Source organism: Callithrix jacchus, chromosome 13 (assembly GCF_049354715.1).
Source record: "Callithrix jacchus isolate 240 chromosome 13, calJac240_pri, whole genome shotgun sequence".
Classification (NCBI taxonomy): Eukaryota; Metazoa; Chordata; class Mammalia; order Primates; family Cebidae; genus Callithrix; species Callithrix jacchus.
Genome location: NC_133514.1, coordinates 60,107,730 through 60,122,298, shown reverse-complemented (window position 1 = coordinate 60,122,298; position 14,569 = coordinate 60,107,730). Strand labels below are relative to the sequence as shown.

The following is a 14,569-nucleotide window of genomic DNA, read 5'->3' as shown; positions in this document are numbered from 1 at the left end:
AACCCTAGAATGTGTGAGGAAGTTTGAACATTAGGTATAAAGAAAAACATTTGCAGCTGGGCATGGTGGCTCATGCCTGTGATCCCAGAACTTTGGGAGGCCAAGGTGGGTGGATCGCCTGAGGTCAGGAGTTTGAGAACAGCCTGGACAACATGATGAAACTCCGGCTCCACTAAAAACACAAAAATCAGCAGGGTGTTGTGGTACACGCCTGTAGTCCCAGCTACTTCGAAGGCTGAGGCAGGAGAATCGCTTGAACCCAGGAGGTGGAGGTTGCAGTGAACTAAGATTGCGCCACTGCACTCCAGCCTGGTTGATGGAGTGAGACTCCATCTCAAAAAAAGAAAAAAGAAAAGCATTTGCAGGCTCGCTGTCCAGGGCCTCTTCCTGTTCTGCAAGGGCTACTGAGTCTGCGGTATGTTTAGTTTATCACATTTGTGTTTTTTAAGAAAAATGAATGGTTAATAAATGGCTTAAGATTTATAAGGCTGGGCTGGTTGGCTCACACCTGTAATCCAGCACTTTGGGAGGCCAAGGTGGGAGGATTACCTGAAGTCAGGAGTTCGAGACCAGCCTGCCCAACGTGATAAAACCCATCTCTACTAAAAGTACAAAAATTAGCTGGGCGTGGTGGTGTGCCCCTGTAATCCAACTACTGAGGAGGCAGTGAGCCGAGATCATGCCATAGCACTCCAGCCTGGCTGAAAATTATTTAAAACAACAGCAACAATACAGAGATTTATAATAAAATTATTTGATACTATTTTTAAAAAAGAAATCTCACTCAGAATTTATCCTAAGTGAATCATCATGGATAAACACAAATATATTTTTACAAAGATGTTTAATACTATTTATAATGGTTTAAATTTTGTAGCAGGGTAGATGTCCAATAGGTGTTGTTTTTTGTTTGTGTGTTTGTTTGTTTTGAGATGGAGTCTCGCTCTGTCACCTGGTCTGAGTGCAGTGGCGCGATCTCGGCTCACCGCAACCTGCACCTCCTGGGTTCAAGCTATTCTCCAACCTCAGCCTCCTGAGTAGCTGGGATTACAGGCGTGTGCTACCACATCCTGCTAATTTTTGTATTTTTAGGAGATGGGGTTTTACCACATTGGCCAGGCTGATCTTGAACTCTTAACCTCAGGTAACCCGCCCACTTTGGCCTTCTAAAATGCTGAGATTACAGGCGTGAGCCACCATACCCAGCCTGTTAAATAAACTCTACTACATCCAGAAAAATATTTCATTACATGGAAACATTCATGATGCATTGTTAAATTTAAAAATTATATCACAACTCAACATGTAAAGTATAATCCTATTTGTGTTTATATATCTAATTTGTCTATATAATTGTTTTTGTAAATGTATTTAGCTACCTATTCACATATATATCTATCATTATTGAGATCACACAAAACAAAAGTAGATACTTCCAAATATTCATTTCTCAATAATAGAATTATTAAGAAACATGTTATATTTCTTCTTTTTGTTCACTGTTTTCTTAATTTTCTACAATTGACATATACCACTTTCGGAATAAAAAAACAGTTATTCTGGCCAGGTGCAGTAGCTCACACCTGTAATCACAGCACTTTGGGGGGCTGAGGTAGGAAGATTGCATGAGCCCAGGAGTTCAAGATCAACCTGGGCAACATAGCAAGACCCTGTCTCTAAAAAAAAGTCGGGAGTTATTCTTAACAGCTTTTTGTTAGTTAAACTAAAGGCACAGAAACACAAAATATAGGGCTTACATAAGATAGAAGTTTTTTTTCTCTTTTCTCTCACCAAATTATCTAGCGGTGAATGGGTCCAGTGTTACAATGAAGCTGTACTCCACAAAGTTATTCAGGAGTCCTGATTTTTTCTATCTTGTGCTGCTGTTATCTGAGTTGCTATCTTTTCCACGTGGTAGAAGCTGACTAACCTCCACTTCCACATTCCAGTCCAAGGGAGAGTCCAAGCTAAGTAGATATTTCTTTAAGGGGATGAGCTGGAAGTTGCACACTAATTTTAACTCACCATTGACTTGAACCTAGTCACATGACCACACCAGTCAAGAAGACAGGCTGGGATCTATAGTCACCACCTGTCAGCCATATCCAGTTGTCCCTTGGTATCCACGGGGGATTGGTTCGAGGATGCCACCTCAGAAACTAAAATGTGCAGTTGCTCAAGTTTATTATATAAAATGGCATAGTGGCCAGGCATAGTGGCCAGCCACAGTGGCTCATACCTGTAATCCCAGTACTTTAGGAGGCCGAGGCAGGCGGATCACATGATCACGAGTTTGAGACCAACCTGACCAACATGGAGAAACCCCATCTCTACTAAAAATACAAAATTAGCCAGGCATGGTATTCCCAGCTAGTTGGGAGGCTGAGGCAGGAGAATTGCTTGAAGCGGGAGGCAGAGGTTGCAGTGAACCGAAATCGAGCTGTTACACTGCAGACTGGGCAACAAGAGTGAAACCTAGTCTCAAAAATAAATAAATAAATAAAATGGCATAGTATTTGTATATAACCTGTGCATATCCTCCTGTATACTTATACTCATCTTTAGATTACTTATAATATCTAATACAATGTGAATGCTACATAAATTGTTGTTATACTATATTGTTCACTATAGGTGCAACTATAGTAGGCCTAACTACATTTTCTATCCACAGGTGGTTGAATCTGCAGATACAGAACCCATGGAAACGCAGGGCCAATTCCGTGTGCGTGTGTGTGTATGTGTGTGTATGTATTTGGCTACAATTTAGCGGGAAGGGATTATTACTAAATTGGAGTAGGAATAAATAGTGAGAGGTGGACTCATTGGACTCTTACTTAGATATTAAAAATCTAGGCTGGGTGAGGTGGCTCATGCCTGTAATCCCAGATTTTGGGAGGCAGAGGTGGGCAGATCACCTGAGGTCAGGAGTTTGAGACCAGCCTGGCCAACATGGTGAAACCTTCTCTTTACTAAAACTACAAAAATTATCTGGGTGTGATGGCAGGTGCCTGTAATCCCAGCTACTTGGGAGGCTGAGGCAGGAGAATTGCTTAAACCTGGGAGGCTGAGGTTGCAGTGAGCCAAGATCGTGCCACTGTACTTCAACCTGGGTGACAGGAGCAAAACTCCATCTCAAAAAAATTTTTTTAATAAATAAAAATCTACAATAGTTATAATACTGTGATTCTGGCACAGAAATAAATAAAAAGACTAGGACAATCATAAATACACTGAAATTCATATAAGACTAAAGCATATAAATTAGGATAGAGGAAAATAAATTATTCAATCAATAATGTTGAGAGAATTAGAAAACATTTGGAGAAAACAAAGATTAAATGACAAACTTCATTCCATGTAAAGACTTAACTTTCTGTAGGAAAATATAGATGAAAATGGCAACCAGATTATGACCTCTGCTTTAGTTCGTTCCCTATTCCACAGATTTCTGGACCTTATTGAGATGAATTCTCTTTTCCTTGACATTCAGCAACCAGAACTGCAAACCCTACACCACATGTAGAAGACACCATGGTAGTGGTAGGTCAAGAGAATGCTTTCCATTTTTTTGTTTGTTAGTTGCTTGGTTCAGTTTTTTCTATCCTTTCTTATGAAGCAGTCTTTTTTTATGTTGATCTTCTTTGTTGATAGATAAAATGCACAAATCTAATAATCCACATAATGACTTCTACTGGACTACCCTAGCTGCGTATCTGATTCTATATGTTCCATATAAAAATTAGTCTCCAGCTCAACAAGAAAAATGCAGGCTGGGCACAGTGGCTCAAGCCTGTAACGCCAGCACTGTGGGAGGCGGGGGCAAGTGGATCACTTGAGGTCAGGGGTTTGAGACCAACCTGGCCAACATGACGAAACCCCTCCTCTACTAAAAATACAAAAATTAGTGGGGCAGGGTGGTGCCTGTCTGTAATCCCAGCTACTTGGAAGGCTGAAGCAGGAGAATCACATGAATGCAGGAGGCGGAGGTTGCAGTGAGCCGAGATTGTGACATTGTACTCCAGCCTGGGTGACAGAGCAACATTTCGTCTCAAAAAAAAACGAAAGAAAAAAGAAAGAAGAAAAAGAAAATAACCTAATTTAAACATGGATAAAGGACTGACATTTTTCCAAAGATGAAATACAAATGGCCAACAAATATAAAGAGATGTTCAATATCAATAATCATTAGAGAAATGCAAATCAAAACCACAATGAGATATCACCTCACACCCATTAGAATAAATACAATCAAAACAAATAATACATGAATAAAGCCAGGTGCGGTGGCTCACCACTGTAATCCTAGCACCTTGGGAGGCAGAGGTGGGAGGATCTGCTGAGGTCAGGAGTTAAGAGACCAGCCTGGCTAACACGGTGAAACCCCGTCTCTACTAAAAATGCAAAAAATAGCCAGGTCTGGTGGTGTGCCCCTGTAATTCCAGTTACTCAGGAGGCTGAAGGGGGAGAATTGCTTGAACCCAGGAGGTGGAGGTTGCAGTGAGCCAAGATCACGCCACTGCGCAACACAGTGAGACTCCGTCTTAAAAAAAGAAATAAAGTAAAAATATGTAAATAAATAAATAAAATTAGTGTTGATGAGGATGTAAAGAAATCAGAAGCCCTGTGCATTGATGGTGGGAATATAAAATGGTGCAGCCACTATAGAAAACAGTATGGTGGTCCCTCAAAAAATTAATAAAAATGGAATTACCATATAGTCTAGCAATTCCACTTCTAGGTATGTATCTAAAAGAACGCAAAGCAGGGCCTCAGACGTATTTGCACACCCATGTTCATAGCAGTGTTATTCTCAACAGCCAAGGGGTGGAAGCAACTCAAATGTTCATCAATGGATTAATGGATAAACAAAATGTGGTGTAAATATATAATGGAATCTTGTTCAGTTTTAAAAAGAAGGAAATTGGCCATGCACAGTGGATCACGCCTGTAATCCCAGCACTTCAGAAGACTGAGGCAGGTGGATCACCTGAGGTCAAGCGTTTCAGACCAGCCTGGCCAACATGGTGAAATCCTGTCTCTACTAAAAATACAAAAATTAGCCGGGTGTGGTGGTGCACACCTGTAATCCCAACTACTCAGGAGGCTGAGGCATGAGAATCGCTTGAACCTAGGAGGCGGAGGTTGCAGTGAGCTGAGATTGCACCATTGCACTCCAACCTGGGCAACAAAAGCAAAACTCCGTCTCAAAAAAACAAAAAAGGAAGGAAATCCTGTCAAATGCTATAACATGGATAAACCCTGACAATGTTATGCTATGTGAAATAAACCAGTCACAAAAAGACAGATCCTATATGATTTAACTTATATAGCGTATGTAAACTAGTCATATTTATAGAGACAGAAAGAAAAATAGTGTTTACCAGGGGCTTGGGAGAGGTAGAAATACGGAATTGTTTTTTAATGGATATAAAGTTTCAATTTTACAAGATTAAAAAATTGCAGAGATTCCTGAATGTAATTAATGCTACAGAACTATACACTTAAAAATAGTTAAGGTAAATTGTATACGTGTTTTTTATTTATTATTTATTTGTTTATTTTGAGACGGAGTCTCGCTCTGCTGCCCAGGCTGGAGTGCAGTGGTATCATCTTGGCTCACTGCAACTTCTGCCTCCCAGGTTCAAGAGATTTCCCTGCCTCAGCCTCCTGAGTAGCTGGGATTACAGGTGTGTGCCACCATGTCCAGCTAATTATTGTATTTTTAGTAGAGATGGGGTTTTACCACTTTGGTCAGGCTGGTCTCAAACTCCTGACCTCATGATCCACCCGCCTTGACCTCGCAAAGTGCTGGGATTACAGGCATGATCCACTGTGCCTGGCCTATATATGTTTTTTACTACAATTTTTTAAAAAGTTTGAGACCAGTCTGGGTAACAAAGTGAGACCTCATCTCTACAACTTGTTTTTAAATTAGCTGGGCATGGTGGCATTCATCCATAGTCCCAGCTGCTTGGGAGGCTTTGGTGGGAGGACCACTTGAGCCTGGGAGTTTGAGGCTACAGTGACCTATGATCACACCACTGCAGGATATCCAAGAACCGTGGGATAATTACAAAAGGTGTAACATATGCATAATTGACTTCCTGAAGGAGAAACAAAATAAATTTTTGAAGTAATAATAGCTAAGAATTGTCCAAAATTAACAAAAGACAATAAATCGCAGATCCACGAAGTTCAGATAGTACCATGCAGGATAAACAACAAAAATTCTGCACCTGGATGTACTGTATTCAGACTACATAAAGTCGAAAACAAGAAGAAAATCTAGAAAGAAGCCAGAGGGCGAAGAAAACCACCTTATCTATAGAGGAATAAGGATAAGAATTACGGCCAGGGACAGTGGCTTATGCCTGTAATTCCAGCACAATTTGGGAGGCCGAGACAGGCAAATCACTTGAGGTCAGAGGTTTGAGACCAGCCTGGCCAACATGGTGAAACCTGTCTCTACTGAAAATACAAAAATTAGCCAGGTGTGGTGGTATACGTCTGTAATCCCAGCTACTCAAGAGGCTGAGGCAGGAGAATTGCTGGAACTGGGGAGGAGGAGTTTGCAGTGAGCCAAGGTTGCACCATTGCACTCCAGCTTGGGTGACAAAAGCAAGACTCCATCTCAAAAAAAAAAAAAAAAAGAATTGCACTGGTTTTCTCTTCAGAAATCATGCAAGCAAGAAGAGAGTGAAATAAAATATTTAAAGCATTGAAAGAAAAAACCAGCAACCTAGAATTCTGTATCCAGTAAAAAGAAAAACTTTCTTAAACAAATACAAATAGAGGAAACATATCTCCCACAGACTTGCCTTGCAAGAAATGCTAAAAGAAGTTCTCCAGAGAGAATGAAATGTTATAGGTCAGAAACTTGCATCTGTGTAAAAAAAAGTGTGTGAGGTCCAGGTGTGGTGGCTTATGCCTGTAATTCCAGCACTTTGGGAGGCTGAGGTGAGTGAATCATCTGAGGTCAGGAGTTCAAGACCTGCCTGGCCAACATGGCGAAACCCCACCTTTACTAAAAATACAAAAAGTTAGCCAGGCATGTTGGCAGGTGCCTTTAATCCCAGCTATTTGGGAGGTTGAGGAAGGAGAATTGCTTGAACCAGGGAGGTGGAGGTTGCAGTGAGCCAAGATTGCGCCATTGCACTTCAGCCTGGGTGATATGGCGAGAATGTCTCAAAGAAAAAAAAAAAAAAGTGTTTGAGAAATGAAGGTAAAATAATGTGTTTTAGTTTTGTTATTCTTAATTCATCTAACAAAAAACAGTTCATTCAAAATAGTAGCAACAATATATTGGATGATTATAGCTTATGGATTAGTGAAATATATGACATTATAAGGAATGGGAAGAAAGAATTGGAAACACTATGCTATAAGGTACCTGTACTACCCACGACTTTAGTGTTATTTGAAAGTGGACATATATTATTGGTAAATGTATATTGCAAACTCTAGGGCAATGACTGGAAACATTTTTAGAGTATAATTGATATACTAAGAAAGAAGAATATATGGAATCATGTAAATGCTCAATCAAAACCAAATAAGTCTCCAGGCATTGTGGCTGTAGCCTGCAATCCCAGCACTTTGGGAGGCCAACGTGGGTGGATCACTTGAGGTCAGGCAGGATTTGAGACCATTCTGGCCAACATGGTGAAACCCCATCTCCACTAAAATACAAAAATTAGTCATGCATGATGGGGGGTGCCTGTAATCCCAGCTACTTAGGAGGCTCAAGCAGGAAAATCACTTGAACCCAGGAGGTGGAGGTTGCAGTGAGCCAAGATTGCACCACTGCACTCCAGCCTGGGTGACAGAGTGAGCCCCCCCTCAAAAAATAATAATATTAATAAAATGAAACAAGAAAGAAAAAGAGTGGAAAACAAAAAGGAAACAGAATAAGAGCAATGAAATAAAATAAACTACAGTTACAGTACATATTAATCCAACTATATCAATGATCACTTTAAATGTGAATGATCTAAATACATTAATCAAAAGACAGAGACTATCGGAGTGGATAAAAGAACGACATCCAACTATATGTTGTTTACAAGAAACCCACTTTAAATATGCAGGCACAGATGTAAAGTTAAAGGATGAATAAAGATACACCACACTAACACTAATCAAAGAAATCTATGGTAGCTATATTAGTTTCGGACAAATTATCTCCTGCAATGTCTTGGAAGACAGTTCACATGTCAGTCAGGCCCTTAGTTCTAGGAGGGGTGTTTGAGAAATATCAATGTTTATGTATTTTGACTGCTTTTTGCTGCTTTTAGCCAAGTTCTGTGAGACTGATGAACCAAGGCAAGAATTAGCCAGTTGGAATGCAGACTGGAATAAAATACATTTTCTCACAGGAGGGTTTGTAAAGGCTTCTCAAGTTTCTTTGCCAAACCAGACAATGAGAGCCAGCCAGAATAATAAAGTTGCCTTCCAGCCCAAGGATATTGCTTTATACAGCCTCAGAGTATCCATCATAATATTTCAAGTGTAGACTTTGTGCCATATACCAGCTAGTGAGTAAAAGAGGAAAGTCTTCAGCCCTAAGAACTCTTTCCAGAAAAGATTTATGGCTGTGGTTACTTGACCAAAGAACTGAACAGAAGAAAATACATCAGAAATAGATTGAAAATTCACAAGGTTGGCCTTTAATAATCTGTAGCTCTTCAACTTCTGAAGCATCCCCTGCAGCCACCCAAACAGAACCTACACGAGAGCACACTCTTCAATATCACTTTAGATGTGGCTATGGAGAATAACTAACGGGAGAGCCAAGAGCCAGAAAGAACAATGAACAAGGACATTCCTTGACAGAATCAGAATCAAATGTACTTGGCAATAGTATGCTGGGAAATCTGCAATTTAAGGTCAATAGGAATTTTATCATTGCAGTAGTCCAGTGATTGTTCTTTCCCTCCTTTCTTTTCTTTTCTGAAAGGGGGCTTTAATTAACCCATTCCTAATTCACCACTATATTTTTGGTGGGTGAAGGTGGGACAACAGACAGATAACTTGTCTTTTAGAAGATGCTCGCCTGAGACCAGGTGTGGTGGCTCATGCCTGTGATCCCAGAACTTTGGGGGCTGAGGTGAAAGGATCACCTGAGGTCAGGAGTTCAAGACCAGTCTGACCAACATGGAGAAACCCAATCTGTACTCAAAATACAAAATTAGCCAGGCAAGGTGGCACATGACTGTAATCCCAGCTACTAGGGAGGCTGAGGCAGGAGAGTTGCTTGAATCTGGGAGGCAGAGGTTGCAATGAGCCGAGAACATGCCATTGCACTCCAGACTGTGCAATAAGAGCAAAACTCCATCTCACACATGCAGAAAAAAAAAAAGAAGACGAAGATGCTTACCTGAGTTATAGGTGGTCCTGATGAAGAGGGCAATATCACTGACATCCTAGATTTTGAACTGAATGCTGGATGGAACACTGCATTATTTTACTTGGAAGGGAGAAAATGATGTTTTATATGTAGAAAAAAGAAGGGGCAGCATAAATATTTGGGTAACCAGGAGTGGACTATAACCAAGACTGCTAGTCGTCTCTCTTATGCTCTCTCTTTCTCTAGCACATGGCTATTCAACCAAAGGCTATATTTCTTCTATTATTATTATTATTGAGACAGAGTCTTGCTCTTGTCACCCAAACTGGAGTGCAATGGTGCAACTCTTGGTTCACTGCAACCTCCACCTCCCAGGTCCAAGCAATTCTCCTTCCTAAGCCTCCCGAGTAGCTGGTGTCAGACACCATGCCTGGCTAATTTTTTTTTTTTTTTTTTGAGACCGAGTTTTGCTCTTGTTGCCCAGGCTGGAGGGCAATGGCACTATCTCGGGCCACCACAACCTCCTCCTTGAGAGTTCAAGTGATTCTCCTGCCTCAGCCTCCCAAGTAGCTGTGATTACAGGCATGTGCCACATGCCTGACTAATTTTGTATTTTTAGTAGAGATGGGGTTTCTCCATGTTGGTCAGGCTGGTCTCAACCTCCCAACCTCAGGTGATCTGCCCACCTTGGCCTCCCAGAGTGCTTGGATTACAGGCAAGAGCCACCATGCCTGGCCATGCCTGGCTAATTTTTGCATTTTTAGTAGAGACAGGGTTTCACCATATTGGCCAGGCTAGTCTCAAACACCTGACATCAAGTGATATGCCTGCCTCAGCCTCCCAAAGTGGTGGAATTATAGGCATGAGCCACTGTATCTGGCCCAAAGTCCACTTCTTTTTTTTTTTTTTCTTTTTGAGATGGAGTCTCACTGTGTCACCCAGGCTGGAGTGCAATGGTAACAATCTTGACTCACTGCAGCCTCAGTCTCCTGGGTTCAAGGAATTCTCCTGTCTCAGCCTCCGAAGTAGCTGGGATTATGGGTGCCTGCCACCATGCTGGCTAGTTTTTGTATTTTTAGTAAAGACAGGGTTTCATCATGTTGGCCAGGCTGTTCTCAAACTCCTGACCTTGTGATCTGCCAGCCTAGGCCTCCCAAAGTGCTGGGATTATAGGCGTGAGCCACTGCGCCCAGCCCAAAGGCTGTATTTCTTAGACTCCTTAGCAGGTAGGTTTGACAGTGCGACTTGGTTCTGTTGAATGGGATGTGAGGAGAAATTATATACAGTCATGTACCTCATAACATTTTGGTCAATGACAGACCACGTATATGATGGTGGTCCCGCAAGATTGTAATGGAGCTGAAAAATTCCTAAAGCCATCCTAACTTTGTGGTGTGACACGTTATTCACATGTCTGTGGTGGTGCTGATGCTGGTATAAACAAACCTACTGTACTTGATAATAAATAATTTACCTGTTTATGTGTTTAGTATACTGTATGTTTAATTGTTATTTTAGAGTGTACTCTTCCTGTCTATTAAAAAAAGTGAACTGTAAAGCAGCCTCAGGCAGGTCCTTCAGGAGGTATTTATTCCAAAAGACAGCATTGTTACCATAGAAGTTGAACACTCCATAGTGTTATTGCCCTGAAGACCCCCCAATGGGAAGATATAAAGGTAAAAGACAGTGACATTGGCCCAGTGTGGTGGCTCATGCCTATAATCCCAGTCCTTTGGGAGGTCAAGGCAGGCAGATCATTTGAGGTCAGGAGTTTGATACTAGCCTGACCAACATGGTGAAACTCCATCTCTACTAAAAATACAAAAATTAACCAGGCATGGTGGTGGGCGCCTGTAATCCCAGCTACTTGTGAGGTTGAGGCAGGAGAATAGCTTGAATCCATGAGGTGAGCAGAGATGGTACCACTGCACTCCAGCCTGGGCGACAGAGTGAGACTCCACCTCAAAAAAAAAAAAAAAAAAAAGACAGTGATCTTGATGATCCTGACCTTGTGTAGGTTTAGGCTAATGTGTGTGTTTGTGTTTTAGTTTTTAACAAGGAAAGTTTAGCCAGGCATGGTGGCTCACGCCTGTAATCCCAGCACTTTGGGAGGCCGAGGCGGGTGGATCACGAGGTCAAGAGATAGAGACCATCCTGGCCAACATGGTGAAAACCCATCTCTACTAAAAATATAAAAAATTGGCTGGGCATGGTGGTGCGTGCCCGTAATCCCAGCTACTCAGGAAGCTGAGGCAGGAGAACTGCCTGAACCCAGGAGGCGGAGGTTGCGGTGAGCCGAGATCGCACCATTGCACTCCAGACTGGGTAATAGGAGCGAAACTCCGTCTAAAAAAAAAAAAAAAAAAAAAAAAAGTTTAAAAGTAAAAAAAAAAATTTTTTTTAACAGAAAAAGCTTATAGAATATGAACATAAAGAAATAATATATTTTTGTAGAGCTGTACAGTGTCCTTGTTTTTAGGCTTAGTGTTAAGACAAAAGTCAGTTTTTAAAATTTAAAACTTTATAAAGTAAAAAAGTTATAGCAAGGTAAAGTTAATTTATTATTAAAGAAATAAACTTAAAAAAAAAAATACATTTAGGCCAGGCACAGTGGCTCGCGCCTGTAATACCAGCACTTTGGGAGGCTGAGGTGGTTGGATCACCTGAGGTCCCAAGTTCAAGACCAACCTGGGCAACATGGCAAAACCCTGTCTCTACTAAAAATACAAAAATTAGCTGGGCATGGTGGCGTGTGCCTGTAATCTCAGTTGTTAAGGGGACTGAGGCAGGAGGGTCACTTGAAACTGGGAGGTGAAGGTTGCAGTGAGCTGTGATCGTGCCACTACACTCCAGCCTGGGCAACAGAGCGAGACTCTGTCTCAAAAATAAATAAATAAATAAATAAATAAATAAATAAATAAATAAATAAATAAATAAATGTGTGTAGTGGAAGTGTATATTATTTACAAAGTCTATGATAGTGTACAGAAATATTTCGTAGGCCTTCTCATTCACTCACCACTCACTGACTCACGCAGAGCAACTTTCAGTCCTGCAGGCTTCTTTTTTTTTTGAGATGTAGTGTCACTGTTACCCAGGTAGGTTGTCGTGCAGTGGCCTGATCTTGGCTCAATGCAACCTCTGCCTCCAGGTTCAAGCGATTCATCTGCCTCAGCCTCCCGAGTAGCTGGGATTACAGGCGAGAGCCACCACGCCCGGCTAATTTTTGTATTTTTAGTAGAGATGGGGTTTCACCATGTTGGTCAGGCTGGTCTCAAACTCCTGACCTCATGTTCCGCCCGTCTCAGCTTCCCAAAGTGCTGTGATTACAGGCGTGAGCCAGCATGCCTGGCCTTCCATTCATGTTAAGTGCCCTATACAGGTGTGCCATGTTTTATCTTTTATGCCATGTTTTTACTATATCTTTTCTAGGTTTAGATACACGAATACTTACCATTGTGTTGCAATCACCTACAGTACTCATAGTTACATCACTCCTAGTAGCATAGGAGCAATAGGCCATACCATATGCCTAGGTGTGTAGTCGGCTCTGCCATCTAAGTTTGTCTAAGTACATGCCTAACAGCTGAAAACACATTTCTCAGAATGTCTCCCCCTCGTTGATGCATGACTGTATGTCTCATAGTGTACTATTGAAAAAATAGGCATGGCTGGGCACAGTGGGCCTCTAATCCCAGCACTTTGGGAAGCTGCGGCAGGAGGGCACCTTGAGCCTAGAGTTCTCGACCAGCCCGGGCAACATAGTGAGGCCCTGTCTCTACAAAAAAGTTTTAAAAAGTAGCCAGGCATGGTGGCACACATTTGCAGTCCCGGCTACTTGGGAGACTCAGGCAGGAAGATCAATAGAGCCTAGGAGATCAAGGCTGTAGTGAGCTATGATCACGCCACAGCACTCCAGCCTGGGCAACAGAGCAGAGGCTCTGTCTCAAAAAACAACAAAACCAAACGCACACTTACCCTTGTTTCTTTCTCTCTTTCCAGTGGCCCAAAGGTTGATAGGTAGAAAGAGCTACAGCAGCTATCATTTTTTTTTTTTTAATTGAGGTGGAGTCTCGCTCTTGACATGCAGGCTAGAGTGCAGTGGTGCAATCTCGGCTCACTGTAACTTCTACCTCCCCGGTTCAAGCGATTCTCCTTCCTCAGCCTCCCAAATAGCTGGGATTGCAAGTGTGTGCCATCATGCCTGGCTAATTTTTGTATTTTAGTAGAGACAGGGTTTTGCCACGTTGGCCAGGCTGGTCTGAAACTCCTGACCTCAGGTGATCCACCTGCCTCGGCCTCCCAAAGTGCTAGGATTACAGGCGTGAGCCACTGTGCCTGGTGTAACGCAGCTATCTTAAACTAAAGAGAGCAGCCATGATGGAGTGACAATACTGAAGGAGTCTGCGTCGCCCACACCATAGAGCTGCCCTCACAGCCCTGGAGTGCTTATGTTCACACTGTGACACAGAGAAAAGTCAAATTCTTTCGTATTTATTTGGGTCTATGTGAGAGCAACTCAAGCTGCAACCTAATTAATGTAGGTTTATGATCAAGTACATAGCTCATTGTATTGTAGCTATTTCTCTAGTTATGATTATTTTATTATGAGTAATCAGAAGTAATAATATCAGCAAAGTAAGTTTTATGTGTGTGTGTGTGTGTATATATATATATATATATATTTTTTTTTTTTTTTTTTTTTTTTTTTTTAATAGGGTTTCTCCATGTTGGCCAGGCTGGTCTCCAACTCCCTACCTCAGGTAATCTGCCCACTTCGGCCTCCCAAAGTGCTGTGATTACAGTCGTGAGCCACCTCCCCTGGGTTTTGTTTTTTTTTTAATGTCGGATTACTGGTAATGTGCGGAGGTTTGAGGGAGGCATATCTCCCACAGGAGTGTGAAACCCAATCATCATGTTTATAAACTACAAAGGATCACATGCAGTTTAAGTTTTTATTGCAATCCAAGGATGGAAAGTTCAGCCACACCTTGCAGGTTCTGGAACAGGAAATAGAGAAGTCATCAGTAACTGAGGTCATTCTCATATCAGCTTCTGCAAACCAGATTGCTCTCCTGTGATATTGTGAAATACAACTTGGTCTTCTACCCATTTCCTGGCATGCAACTTCTAAAATCCTTGGAATCTCCTTGTATGCTAATGAGTTGACCTTTGGGTGGGTGGGTTAGGGCTCCTGGATAGCCCCAGGACAGTGAGGGT

General features: G+C 41.8%; 1 pseudogene; it reads right to left on the bottom strand.

Annotated features, from left to right (window-relative positions):
* Positions 1 to 14,192: 14,192 nt before the first annotated feature.
* Positions 14,193 to 14,286, bottom strand: LOC118147092 (small nucleolar RNA U13; annotated as a pseudogene).
* Positions 14,287 to 14,569: the final 283 nt, after the last annotated feature.